At 37.3% G+C, this 15,421-nt stretch overlaps 1 long non-coding RNA gene across 1 annotated transcript in view; it reads right to left on the reverse strand.

The window, feature by feature from the left end:
- The window catches only part of LOC144317235 (uncharacterized), a 193,318-nt gene that overhangs the window by 77,286 nt on the left and 100,611 nt on the right, over positions 1-15,421 (reverse strand). The window contains exon 3 of the long non-coding RNA XR_013383183.1: positions 15,022-15,118. This is a non-coding gene — a long non-coding RNA (uncharacterized LOC144317235). The remainder of the gene's footprint in view (positions 1-15,021; positions 15,119-15,421) is intronic.

A 15,421-nucleotide genomic window follows, 5' to 3' on the forward strand; every position in this document is an offset into this window, starting at 1 on the left:
ACTATTATACAGCTACTGGTGGCTCTAGAAAAAAGCATAAAGGACTCAAGAGACTTCATGACTGCAGAATTTAGAGCTAATCAGGCAGAAATTAAAAATCAATTGAATGAGATGCAATCCAAACTAGAAGTCCTAACGACGAGGGTTAACGCGGTGGAAGAACGAGTGAGTGACATAGAAGACAAGTTGATAGCAAAGAAGGAAACTGAGGAAAAAAGAGACAAACAATTAAAAGACCATGAAGATAGATTAAGGGAAATAAACGACAGCCTGAGGAAGAAAAACCTACGTTTAATTGGGGTTCCCGAGGGTGCCGAAAGGGACAGAGGGCCAGAATATGTATTTGAACAAATTCTAGCTGAAAACTTTCCTAATCTGGGAAGGGAAACAGGCATTCAGATCCAGGAAATAGAGAGATCCCCCCCGAAAATAAATAAAAACCATTCAACAGCTCGACATTTAATAGTGAAGTTTGCAAATTCCAAAGATAAAGAGAAGATCCTTAAAGCAGCAAGAGACAAGAAATCCCTGACTTTTATGGGGAGGAGTATTAGGGTAACAGCAGACCTCTCCACAGACACCTGGCAGGCCAGAAAGGGCTGGCAGGATATATTCAGGTTCCTAAATGAGAAGAACATGCAACCAAGAATACTTTATCCAGCAAGGCTCTCATTCAAAATGGAAGGAGAGATAAAGAGCTTCCAAGACAGGCAGCAACTAAAAGAATATGTGACCTCCAAACCAGCTCTGCAAGAAATTTTAAGGGGGACTCTTAAAATTCCCCTTTAAGAAGAAGTTCAGTGGAACATTCCACAAAAACAAGGACTGAATAGTTATCATGATGACACTAAATTCATATCTCTCAATAGTAACTCTGAATGTGAACGGGCTTAATGACCCCATCAAAAGGCGCAGGGTTTCAGACTGGATAAAAAAGCAGGACCCATCTATTTGCTGTCTACAAGAGACTCATTTTAGACAGAAGGACACCTACAGCCTGAAAATAAAAGGTTGGAGAACCATTTACCATTCGAATGGTCCTCAAAAGAAAGCAGGGGTAGCCATCCTTATATCAGATAAACTAAAATTTACCCCAAAGACTGTAGTGAGAGATGAAGAGGGACACTATATCATACTTAAAGGATCTATTCAACAAGAAGACTTAACAATCCTCAATATATATGCCCTGAATGTGGGAGCTGCCTAATATATCAATCAATTACTAACCAAAGTTAGGACATTCTTAGATAATAACACACTTATACTTGGTGACTTCAATCTAGCTCTTTCTATACTCGATAGGTCTTCTAAGCACAACATCTCCAAAGAAACGAGAGCTTTAAATGATACACTGGACCAGATGGATTTCACAGATATCTACAGAACTTTACATCCAAACTCAACTGAATACAATTCTTCTCAAGTGCACATGGAAGTTTCTCCAGAATAGACCACATATTGGGTCACAAATCGGGTATGAACCGATACCAAAAGATTGGGATCGTCCCCTGCATATTCTCAGACCATAATGCCTTGAAATTAGAACTAAATCACAACAAGAAATTTGGAAGGACCTCAAACACGTGGAGGTTAAGGACCATCCTGCTAAAGATGAAAGGGTCAACCAGGAAATTAAGGAAGAATTAAAAAGATTCATGGAAACTAATGAGAATGAAGATACAACCATCCAAAATCTTTGGGATGCAGCAAAAGCATTCCTAAGGGGGAAATACATCGCAATACAAGCATCCATTCAAAAACTGGAAAGAACTCAAATACAAAAGCTAACCTTACACATAAAGGAGCTAGAGAAAAAACAGCAAATAGATCCTACACCCAAGAGAAGAAGGGAGTTAATAAAGATTCGAGCAGAACTCAACGAAATCGAGACCAGAAGAACTGTGGAACAGATCAACAGAACCAGGAGTTGGTTCTTTGAAAGAATTAATAAGATAGATAAACCATTAGCCAGCCTTATTAAAAAGAAGAGAGAGAAGACTCAAATTAATAAAATCATGAATGAGAAAGGAGAGATCACTACCAACACCAAGGAAATACAAACGATTTTAAAAACATATTATGAACAGCTATACGCCAATAAATTAGGCAATCTAGGAGAAATGGACGCATTCCTGGAAAGCCACAAACTACCAAAACTGGAACAGGAAGAAATAGAAAACCTGAACAGGCCAATAACCAGGGAGGAAATTGAAGCAGTCATCAAAAACCTCCCAAGACACAAGAGTCCAGGGCCAGATGGCTTCCCAGGGGAATTTTATCAAACGTTTAAAGAAGAAACCATACCTATTCTCCTAAAGCTGTTTGGAAAGATAGAAAGAGATGGAGTACTTCCAAATTCGTTCTATGAGGCCAGCATCACCTTAATTCCAAAACCAGACAAAGACCCCACCAAAAAGGAGAATTACAGACCAATATCCCTGATGAACATGGATGCAAAAATTCTCAACAAGATACTGGCCTATAGGATCCAACAATACATTAAGAAAATTATTCACCATGACCAAGTAGGATTTATCCCTGGGACACAAGGCTGGTTCAACACCCGTAAAACAATCAATGTGATTCATCATATCAGCAAGAGAAAAACCAAGAACCATATGATCCTCTCATTGGATGCAGAGAAAGCATTTGACAAAATACAGCATCCATTTCTGATCAAAACTCTTCAGAGTGTAGGGATAGAGGGAACATTCCTCAACATCTTAAAAGCCATCTATGAAAAGCCCACAGCAAATATCATTCTCAATGGGGAAGCACTGGGAACCTTTCCCCTAAGATCAGGAACAAGACAGGGATGTCCACTCTCACCACTGCTGTTCAACATAGTACTGGAAGTCCTAGCCTCAGCAATCAGACAACAAAAAAGACATTAAAGGCACTCAAATTGGCAAAGAAGAAGTCAAACTCTCCCTCTTCGCCGATGACATGATACTCTACATAGAAAACCCAAAAGTCTCCACCCCAAGATTGCTAGAACTCATACAGCAATTCGGTAGCGTGGCAGGATACAAAATCAATGCCCAGAAATCAGTGGCATTTCTATACACTAACAATGAGACTGAAGAAAGAGAAATTAAGGAGTCAATCCCATTTACAATTGCACCCAAAAGCATAAGATACCTAGGAATAAACCTTAACAAAGAGGTAAAGGATCTATACCCTCAAAACTATAGAACACTTCTGAAAGAAATTGAGGAAGACACAAAGAGATGGAAAAATACTCCATGCTCATGGATTGGCAGAATTAATATTGTGAAAATGTCAATGTTACCCAGGGCAATATACACATTTAATGCAATCCCTATCAAAATACCATGGACTTTCTTCAGAGAGTTAGAACAAATTATTTTAAGATTTGTGTGGAATGAGAAAAGACCCTGAATAGCCAGGGGAATTTTAAAAAAGAAAACCATATCTGGGGGCATCACAATGCCAGATTTCAGGTTGTACTACAAAGCTGTGGTCATCAAGACAGTGTGGCACTGGCACAAAAACAGACACATAGATCAGTGGAACAGAATAGAGAATCCAGAAGTGGACCCTGAACTTTATGGTCAACTAATATTCGATAAAGGAGGAAAGACTATCCATTGGAAGAAAGACAGTCTCTTCAATAAATTTGCTGGGAAAATTGGACATCCACATGCAGAAGAATGAAACTAGACCACTCTCTTTCACCATACACAAAGATAAACTCAAAATGGATGAAAGATCTAAATGTGAGACCAGATTCCATCAAAATCCTAGAGACGAACACAGGCAACACCCTTTTTGAACTTGGCCATAGTAACTTCTTGCAAGATACATCCACGAAGGCAAAAGAAACAAAAGCAAAAATGAACTATTGGGAGTTCATCAAGATAAGAAGCTTTTGCACAGCAAAGGATACAGTCAACAAAACTAAAAGACAACCTACAGAATGGGAGAAGATATTTGCAAATGACCTATCAGATAAAGGGCTAGTTTTCAAGATCCATAAAGAACTTATTAAACTCAACACCAAAGAAACAAACAATCCAATCATGAAATGGGCAAAAGACATGAAGAGAAATCTCACAGAGGAAGACATAGACATGGCCAACATGCATATGAGAAAATGCTCTGCATCACTTGCCATCAGGGAAATACAAATCAAAACCACAATGAGATACCACCTCACACCAGCGAGAATGGGGCAAATTACCAAGGCAGGAAACAAAAATGTTGCAGAGGATGCGGAGAAAAGGGAACCCTCTTACACTGTTGGTGGGAATGTGAACTGGTGCAGCCACTCTGGAAAACTGTGTGGAGGTTCCTCAAAGAGTTAAAAATAGACCTGCCCTACGACCCAGCAATTGCACTGTTGGGGATTTACCCCAAAGATACAAATGCAATGAAACGCCGGGATACGTGCACCCCGATGTTTATAGCAGCAATGGCCACGATAGCCAAACTGTGGAAGGAGCCTCGGTGTCCAACGAAAGATGAATGGATAAAGAAGATGTGGTTTATGTATACAATGGAATATTAGTCAGCTATTAGAAATGACAAATACCCACCATTTGCTTCAACGTGGATGGAACTGGAGGGTATTATGCTGAGTGAAGTAAGTCAGTCGGAGAAGGACAAACATTATATGCTCTCATTCATTTGGGGAATATAAATAATAGTGAAAGGGAATATAAGGGAAGGGAGAAGAAATGTATGGGAAATATCAGAAAGGGAGACAGAACGTAAAGACTGCTAACTCTGGGAAACGAACTAGGGGTGGTAGAAGGGGAGAAGGGCGGGGGGTGGGAGTGAATGGGTGACGGGCACTGGGGGTTATTCTGTATGTTAGTAAATTGAACACCAATAAAAAATAAATTAAAAAAAAACTACAATAAGGTCACTTCATATATATTAGAAGGGCTAAGGTAAGAAATCATAAGTGTTAGAGAGGATATAAAGACAAAGGAACCCTTGTCCACTCTTGGTGAGATTGGAAATTGGTACAGTCACTATGGAAAATAGTATGGAAGTTTGTCAAAAAAAAATAACTACCATCTGATATAGCTACTCCATTATTGGGTATTTATCTGAAAATACAAAAATACTAACTCAAAATGATATGTGCATACCAATGTTCATTGAAGCATTATTTACAATAGCCAATGTGTCAAAAAAAAAAAAACACTAAATATCCAATCAAGGAATGAATGGATAAAGATCTGGCATATATACAAAATGGAGTACTTACCCAGCCATAAAGAAGAATGAAATCTCACCATTTACAACAACATGGACGGACCCTGAGAGCATTATGCTAAGTAAAATAATTCAGAAGGAGAAAGATAAGTCCTGTATGATTTCACTCATATAGGGAATCTAAAAACAAAATAAATGAACAAACAAAATAGTACAAAAACAAACTCAGAGATACAAAGAACAGATTGGTAGTTACCAGAGGGAAGCGAGTTGGGTGGGTGAAAGGTGTCAACTGTAGGGAGATGGATGGTAACTAGGCTTTTGGGAGTGATCACTTTGCAGTGAATACAGATGCTGAATTAAAATGCTCTACATCTGAAACATATAAAAAAAATCGTACTTAATACTGGGTCTTGTTCTGAAGGGTATACCAAATTGATTTAAATATCACTGCTGCCCTCAAGGAGCTTAAATTTAGTTAAAGTGGTGAGACATGAGTGCAAATATTCAGTCATAATGGGGAAAGCATACAGGGAAGGAATTAATTTATGTACTGCCAAATATTTAGAGAGAAATTGCTGTTATTGTAAATGGAGCATGATGACAGCCCCACAAGGTGTTAAATTGCCTATAGAGCCTTGAAATAATTAACAAAATATCTCCAGTGGAAAATCAGTCATTTCCTAGTTATTACTCAAGCCTTCCCCACTTAGATTCTGTGCATAATTTCAGAAGCTTTTGTGTAGTAACAATGATTCATCTTGTATTTTATGTAGTCTTTTTCTGGAATCATTGTTTGTATCTCTAAATACAGTCCACACAGGCTCAGATTTTCAATGCAATATTAATGTTGCATGTGCATAGAAATGTTCTCATTTACCTGTCTTTGCTGTTCTTATTCTAGTACTTTAAAAGCATTTGCAGCTGAGTCGTTTGTTTCTCTCTTAGTGTGAGATGGGCTTATAGCTCACATATAGTGGAGGCGTAATAGCTAAACAGTTTTTATTTTAGCCTGGAGGATCATAGATCTGCCCCCTGGGATTTATGCCTTCATTTCAAACCCCAAGCTAGGAAAAATGTATTGTCAGACTTGCTTTACCATTCTTTCAAATGAAAGTTTAATCAACTTGACATTTACAGTAAGGAACGTCTTGGTGACAGCATTTATGGAGCATACAGAAATCTCTATCTAAAAGTAAATATGAAAATGTGGTATAAAGGAGGATGGTTGAGTGTCAAATCAAGACTCCAAGTCGAAAAACAGTCTTCCAGTGCTGAGATACAGCTGAGAAGATGCCTCATGTTTTAGAGGCTATGCTTTTTCTTTCAACATTTATAGGTTTTATGAGAAAAAGAATTCCTTAGTCAAATAAGTTTGGGAACCACCTGGGTCAAATAAAGGAAAAAAAAATTCAGAATTTCTCAGAACTTGTAGTATGTGAATATACTTAACTGTAGACTTAAAATGGTTAGAATGGGTAAATTTTATGGTTTTTTTTACCACAATTAAGAAACCATGTGATTTTTCAACATAGTACTTTATTAAACCACCTAAATGTAAAGATAAAAATGAAATTGCTTGAATATTTAAGGTTATTTCTCTCTTTAGGAAAAAATATTACTGATAAATCTGTTCACTAGAATGGAAATTTAAAGGTTTCAAGACAGTCTTTTTAATTAAGGTAGCAACAGAATATTTGGGGTTCTGTTGAAACTTTTTACAATTGTGTGACTTTCATAAATAAACGGCATTTTGAATTTTCCAAAATTTCCCTGTGTATATTTATATAAATATATATAATATACAATCATTATAGAACCAAAATGCAATCACTAAGAACTTACATATTTCTAAATTAACCTTTATTATCATGAGTTGAGAAATTTATTCCTAAATTTTAAACTTTGGGACTCTAAACTTATTGCTATTGTAATTTTCTCTACATTTCAGGCTAGTCTTACAGAGGCATTTATCATTTTTAAGGAAGAGAATGTACCTTGGAATGGGGAAAATAGGTTTCTGTACTTCTTCCTTAGCTCTGTCCTAGAACACTGTTTGGGTTTTCTGTTCTGTAGGTGTAGGATTTATTAAAAGCACAATTCCTTTGGGAATTTGAAGGAATGTGTGAAGGAAATACAGATCCCACACAGTACTTAATAATCATACTTAGCTGAACTAGAAAAATTACATATAGCAACACAAAACCGCTTCTCAGATCTAGAGCATTTGCTGCCCACTCCCCTCTTATGCAACACTGGGCAGGTGCTCCCAGGAAATAGGTATGGGGCTTACAATTAATATATAAGAAAAGTATTGATATTCCTGCCACATAACCAAATCCACCTTTTGTGAAATAAGACTTTACTCACAGTGTACAAATGGAGTGGTAAATGCCCTCAGCAAGGTGGTAATTGAGGAGGCAGCTGTAGGAATTCCAGGTGGGAATTAGAGTGTACTTGCCTGTTGTCTTCATTATAGTCCCAGAACAGAGTTTTAGGAACTATGTGCGGTGATTAAAGAAGGAAGTCTGGGAAACTGTTACGGGGTCAGTATTTGAGGGACAAGAATGGGATTCTAAGGCAAGATGAGCCCTGGACAACAGAAAGGCCCAATTTAAGGGAATTAGCATCATCCTTGGAGAGAACAAAAATGTCTCTCTTCATGAAAGATCTCTCATGAGCTCCAAGGTAATTAGAAGTTTCCACAGCACTGAAAAGGATGTATGAGAATGTTCTAGGTTTCACCCAATTCACACTTTCTTACATAAACCTGAAGGAAACTGAAGGCTCATGGGGAGTCTGCCTGGAAATATGCATAGGGAAACAGATCTCCTCAGAGTTCCCACCTATTATCTCAACCCTGAATCTCCAGAAGAGCTTTCAAGAAAGAGGGTCCCTTATGGGTGGGAATTGTACTTGTGAAGGAGAGGGAGCACTGATGTCAGACTTATGCCCCACCCACCCCAATGTTTTTTAAATATGGAGGATGCCATACAGAGACTTCATGAGGATTAATGCAGAGGGAGACCATGTAGAACCCAGGAAAAGAACAGCCACAGTTGCAGGCTAGGATAAAACAAGAGTAATTACTATGAGAGCTTTTAGAGAATTCGTAAAGCTTTCAACACTCCAATGTTCATTGTTTCTGTGCCCCATTCAGTTTCAGAGTTTTAGGGAAAAAAACCCTAAAAAAAAAAGTGTGTGATGTTTTAATTCTGGGTCAAAGAAAAGCCAGAAAGCAAAGAGACTGTATCCTAATTACATATACATTATTGAGAGTGAGAGCAGCTAGAGAGAAGGCAGAGAATCAACCGCACCCCCTGAGATCTGGGATTCACAAAAGGCCAAGGACCCAGGAGTTTTATTCAAAAAGAGATTCCATATTGGGTCTCTCAAAATGACAGATTCAAACTAACATGCTTATATTTTCAATTATACTGCTATAAGGAGACTACAATTGAATCATTTCTACTAGATATCCAGATGTTATAGTATAAATTGGTATGCTAAATTGTAAGATGAAAAGATCATCTTTTGAAGCTCCAGTGTAAAACAAAGACAATAGAAAATCCTAAGTCTGGTTACTAAATCACTTGTACATTTCTTTTCTACTAGTGAATCATCTGAATTAAGAGTTGTACTTGGAGAAATTTTAAGAGATACCCATTTGACTCTAATAAACACATTAAACGTATCATCTTGATTCACAATTTCACAGAACCCATCCTGCATTCTTTTCTCCCATGTACCTCTATTTCCACATCAGTAGTGACACAAGGTTACAGATCATCATTATTCTCTTCTATTTATGCAAGTTAAACATTATTCTGCTTCATGGCTTCCTGCTGAGGCATCTTTTTATATTAGTTCCCCCATTGTATTATTTGAACGGTCTGACTCCATGGACAGTTCCAGAACACATCATGCTTCTTCTTGCTGCAAGTTCAGGCCATTTTCTACACCAACTCCCAAATACCTGAAAGTGGTTCTTAAACCTTTCCATGCACAAAAATCACTTGGGATCTTGTTAAAATGCTGACTTCTGGCTTTACATTTTAAAACTAGTTTGCCCAGTGGTTCAATTGCAGATGTTCCTCAGAGTCTATTTTAACAAGCACTGCTTTATTTTTCCCTTTTCTGCCTCCCTAATGGGTCCTAACCACACAGATTTCTTCCTCAGACTCTAGAGTGATATGTTGACCTCTGCTTTAGCCCTGAATAGTTTGCCCTTTTGCACTATTTCATGTGGTTTCTCGCTCAGTTTTAAACTCTACTGAACACTCCTGGGAGGAACCCCATGGTATAGTAATGTAAAATGATAATATAGCATGGAATGTTCATGGAATAAAGAGCCCTTAAGGCAGAAGGATGGGTTTTTTTTATAGCCTTGAAGATGACTGGAGAAAAAAACCACGGGAGAAAGCAAAGGCATTCAAAAAAGTAAGCCCAGCATGGGGACAGGGGTGCAGCCTCCTTCCTCAGTGCCACTATGGGTGTAGAAACATGGGGCAACCCATAAGGAATGCAGGGCCCCACAGAGCCAAAGCTCCTGGCTAACTATCCTCTTAACTTGCTAGGTTACCTGTGTGTGTCCTTTCCCTAGACTTTAGAGCACCCAACTAGAAAAGGAAATTTTGTTATGTGATCTCTAAAATCCCTTCTGATGTTATGAAGTCTGGGAATTTACTCCTATCTAGGAAAAGTACCAGAAAGAGAGGTGTCACACTAAGAAAGTAATTTCTGGCTGTGAAAGCAGTCAGTTCCTTTGTTCTCAGCACTTTTTTTCTAATTTCAAATATTTGCTCATTAAATTTTTTCCATCTATTTTCTATACTGTTTTTAATTTCTTATGAGGCAATGCCATTTGATGTTCTATGTAGTTATTCCGAGACTTCTTAGCACACAGATATTCTTTCCTGCCACTTCTTGTGAAAAGTGTCTTCTTTGAAGATTTTTGCATCTGAGAATCTTCCTAAGACATTGTTTTATTATTCTGTCTTCTTTTTGCCAATATCTGTAAAACCATTTTCCACTTCATCTCACTATTTCTTTTCCATTGCTGTGTAAAATGTGCATTTCATATATAGCCACATTATATAAGCTTCCATGCTCCTTCCATCGCTAAAATAATGTGTATAGTTTTATAAATAAGGTTCTTATAAAGTGAATTCCTATCATCAATCTAGTTGTTAGGTATCGTTTAAGTGTCTTTATTTTTAGGGATCCCTGGGTGGCGCAGCGGTTTAGCACCTGCCTTTGGCCCAGGGAGCGATCCTGGAGACCTGGGATCGAATCCCATGTCGGGCTCCCAGTGCATGGAGCCTGCTTGTGTCTCTGCCTCCCTCTCTCTCTCTCTCACTGTGTGCCTATCATAAAGAAAATTATCTTTATTTTTACAATACAAATGATAATGGGAAAGATTACTTTTCAAATTTTCCTTGTAATTTCTGCTACAAGTATTTAGGAATTATTTCTCTTTTCTATCTTTTGCAATAATGTATTTTAAATGTTTAATTTTGTTTGATGTTAAATATTATCACTTAAGGCAAAATTAACAAAACTTAAAGAAAAATTTAAAAGGAAGTATATTCGGGGATCCCTGGGTGGCTCAGTGATTCAGCGCCTACCTTTGGCCCAGGGCGTGATCCTGGAGTCCCGGGATCAAGTCCCACATCGGGCTGGCATGGAGCCTGCTTCTCCCTCTGTCTGTGTCTCTGCACCGCCCCCCTCTCTGTCTATCATGAATGAGTAAATAAAATCTTAAAAAAAAAAAAATAAAAGGAAGTATATTCACTACACTTCCTTGAGTTTACCACAGAAGTTTTCATTCATGCATGTTGTTGACATGAATATTTCAACAAAATCATATTCATCTCATAATGCCATCTTATAATCTTAATATAGCAAATATCTCAATCATAATATCTAATGACTACATAATGTTTCTTTGAGTTACTGTGACATACTTCCCTTTTTTGCATTTAGGTTAACCTATTATTTTTTAAGACTGCTATCATTATCTTCATGCAAATAGTTTTTCACTATTTTAAGAAGATATCTTCAGACATGAGATAGCTAAGTCAAAAGATAGGAACACTTTGGAGGTTTCTGATAAAAAATATTGTATTGCTTTCCAAAGTGGGTGTATAAATTTGCATTCCCACCCTCTGTATAAATGTACTAGTTAAATACAACATTATTCAAAGCAGCTATTCATCTTAAAAGATTGTGGTCAAATACATGTAAGATAATGATTAAAAGGGTAAATTCTAAGTGTACAACTCAGTGGTATTAAGTACATTCATAATATTGTGCAACCATCACCACTATCCATTACCAGAACTTTAAAAAAATCATCTCACACAGAAACTCAGTACTATTAAGCAATTTCTCATTCTATCCTCCTCACAATCCCTGGTAAGTTGTATTCTACTTTCTGTGTCAATGAGACCTAATCTAGACATCTCATTAAAGTGGAATCATGCAATATTTGTTCTTTTGTGTTTGGCTTATTTCACCTAGCAAAATGTTTAAGGTTCATCCATATTGTAGCTTGTATCAGAATTTCTTAACTCTCAAGGCTAAATAATATTCTATCGTATTTACATACCACATTGTGTTTATCCCTTCATCTGTCAAGCATTTGGGTTGCTTCTATCTTTCAACTATGACTATGCTGCTATGAACACTGGTGTACAGTATCTGACTTCTTAACTTTCAATTCTTTTGAATATATATAGAGAAGTAGAATTGAGGGATTATAATGGTAATTTTATGCCTAACTTTTGAGAGGTGCTATTCTCTTAATGGTTAAAAAAAATCTGTCTTACTTGGTATCTTATTTTTTACAAGATTTGAGTATTTTCTTCACCTATATTGCTTTACATTACATCTAGGAATTATAATTCATATCCTCTGTCCATTTAACTGATTTGTTTTTCCTCTGTTTTTCTGAAACTAAGTGAGCTCTTTAGTGGGCATCTGCTCCTTTTGCCTAAAGAGTCCTTGCCCTTTCATATCTGGATTTTCCTTTGGGAACTACACCTCTGCTGCAGGCCACACTGGTGGGGCATCCAGCATGTCCCCATTCCCTGGCCAATTATATGGTCCCTGCATTTTGAATTTTAAGAATGAAACAAAAAATAGAAAACAATGAAAGGTACATTATGATTCTCACAGCTTCTGAAGAGACTGTTCAGCCAGTAGAGTTTCTGTTACTCATATTTACATACATCTTCTGTTTCCCAGCTTAGTTTTATAAGCTGCATCAAAAAACCTAGTTCCAATTTTTTAGAATAAAATTGTTAACTAGAGTTGATTATATAGTCCTTAGTCAAATCTCATGTAAACTTTTTGCCAGTTCATTTACTCCTTTTAAATTTTAGTCTTGCTATATTATTTTATATTATAGAAGATTACAGAAGATTAGAAGATTTCAATTTTGTAGAATTTTATACAATTAAGTTTTTAAATCTTTTTATATAACCTCTTCCCAATGCTTTCAAAACTAAAATACTAGCTTCCCTCTGTCAATAATACAGTCAAAATAGAAAGTGAAGAGATTAATCTGAATTGGTCTAATGTATGCCCATTTTCTTTTCTTTCTAAATGTTTTTTTTTTTCTTCACATTTTCTACTAGCAAGTGACTTGAAATTTTTTTTTTTTTAATATATATAGTTCCAACTATCCAGGCTCTCAGTGTGGTTTGACTTTAGGTTTCATCTTTTGGAGGGATCCATTCCAAAGCTCTTAAAGATAGTGATATTATATAAATACTCTTTTTTTAGGAAGGCAGGAAGTAGTAGAAGCATGTTCATAGCTATTCTTTCTCTTAGTCTTATTTCTTTTTTTCTTTCTAGTACAGCAAAGATAAGAATTGTATAGGAGGCAAGAGAATGGCTCTGGATTGTAACCTGGGAGACGGAAGCAACAGCGGGTGCTGGAAGAGTACCCTAATCAGGAGCAAGGGCCATACAGGAGAATGTAGACTAGAACATCAACAAAGAGTAAAGGACATAAAAATAATGGAGACTCATTCTTGGCCTCATGCTAAGGGTCTACCCTCAGTCTAAAACAGATGTAATAACAGTCATATAAAATTTTCTTATCCCATGAAATCTTACACAGAAGCTAAATATCTACAGCAGGTAAGCAGACTGGCTATTGAAGTCAAGCCCATCTGATCTCTTTTATCCTGCAACAACTCCTCTGATACCCTTGGGACTCCAGTCCCAAGGATTCTACAAGACATGATTTGAAAATGACTGGTTTAAAGGAAAAGAGGCATCATACATCATGACAATTTGTGCCCAGGAGAAAATGGCTGACGGTGGCTTAAATAACACCACTCTCTCTGAAGGAGTTTTCATTGGAATAGGGATCAAAGGCACTGAGCCTCAATAGAGGAATTTCATAAATCAGAGTGAGTGGAAGAACTGGCAGGGGAGGGAGGTGGTGGCAGGCATGGAACCAATTCAACTGTTTTAAAATCCTAAATGTGTCCTGTCACCTACTTCCTGAAATGTTGGCCACAATTTATTGTGAGTCATCATCATCACAAGACACCTCATACTTTAGAAGCCCTCAGCGCACTCTTCACACAAATTGATACTAATTCTCCCAAATAGGCTACCTCATGTATATACCTAACAAAAATATACATTTGAATTGATTTCTAAGAAAGACTGGGAGAAGAGAATAAACTTTGAATACAATTATGGCAGATTAGGGCAGCCCAGGTGGCTCAGCGGCTTAGCACTGCCTTCAGCCCAGGGCCTGGTCCTGGAGACCTGGGATCGAGTCCCACGTCAGGCTCCCTGCACGGAGCCTGCTTCTCCCTCTGCCTGTATCTCTGCCTCTCTCTCTCTCTCTCTTTTTCTCTCTCTCTCTCTCCCCATGTCTCTCATGAATGAATAAATAAATAAAAATCTTAAAAAAAAAATTATGGCAAATTCGAAGAGTTTAAGATTTTCTCCAAGTCAATCGAACCAGGCTAACATATTTAAAGGGAAAATGGCAAGTGGTAATTATTTAGCATCTAAGAGCCTGACAGAGGGTTTTGTTTACACTCTCAGCCAAAGAACTGAATGTTCCATAATGTCTCTGAAGAATGAAATGTCATCTGGTCGAATTAATAGCTGATAAATTTAGAGCAAGTTGAAGAAACTATTACTTTGTACCACATTTAGCCAACCTGTGAAATCCACTATCACAAGAGGCTATGGAGTTGAGCACTGTCATTGGATTTAAAGCAGAATGAATAACTTTATGATTAATAAATGCCAGTTCCAGCTCTTCATGCCATAACAAAAGGAGTGATCAGAATACATATTGCAGAGCACAGGCCAATTGTCGGAGGGGTCAGAAGCAGGGACCTTTCTTTTGTAAACACTGATATGCAACTAGCTGTACAGAACCCAGGAAGCATTTTACCCTTTGGCTAGAACTAGGTTTTGACTCAGTTCCCCCAAAAGCAGAGCTGTATGTGCATGCCTAGGAGAAGGGCTGCTATAGACTTAGTATGTAAGATGGTCAGTGCAATGGCTGCGCTGAGCTTCTGCAGTCCATTAGATAAAACCAACAAGTAAACATAAGTCAAGACTTTTTCTCTTGCCACCTTTAGTTACCTGCTCCACCAGCCTCAAACCAGAGTTCATCCTGCAGACCAAAATAAATGGTAGGTCTCCTACTTCTCCATCAGCTGAGTTCCTGTTTCCGGCTAGTCCATTCTGTGCTCTTATCTTCAACAAATGAAGATTCTCTATTTATGAGCATCTGCTCATGATGATCTGGTCAGGATCAGGAAGAAATATGAAGAATCCTTGAACACTTACCTTTACACAGGTGTTCAAAAATCAAAAGTTAAAAGAATCCATCCAGGTAAGTAAGTAATATGTGTGTAGCACCCCAAGGACAGCAATATCTGACTTCCTGAAATAGAATAAATATTTTTAAGTTTTTTACTATATTAGAAGTACACTGCAAAATCTAAACAGATATAGTATTTTGGATTATAGATGAAATTCAAAACAAAAATGTTAAAAAATTTCTAATTCCAATTGTTCTGAATTAGAACTCTAAAACCACACTTTTTTTTTTTTTCCAAATAAGATGTATTAAGTCTTGCATTTCTCTTTGAAATGGACAGTCCAGAATTTGGCCTTAAATCCCTTAATTGGGAACAATATTTAGTTTTATTCCATTGCATAATGGAGAACAGATGTACCCAAATGT

Source organism: Canis aureus, chromosome 7, assembly GCF_053574225.1.
Source record: "Canis aureus isolate CA01 chromosome 7, VMU_Caureus_v.1.0, whole genome shotgun sequence".
Classification (NCBI taxonomy): Eukaryota; Metazoa; Chordata; class Mammalia; order Carnivora; family Canidae; genus Canis; species Canis aureus.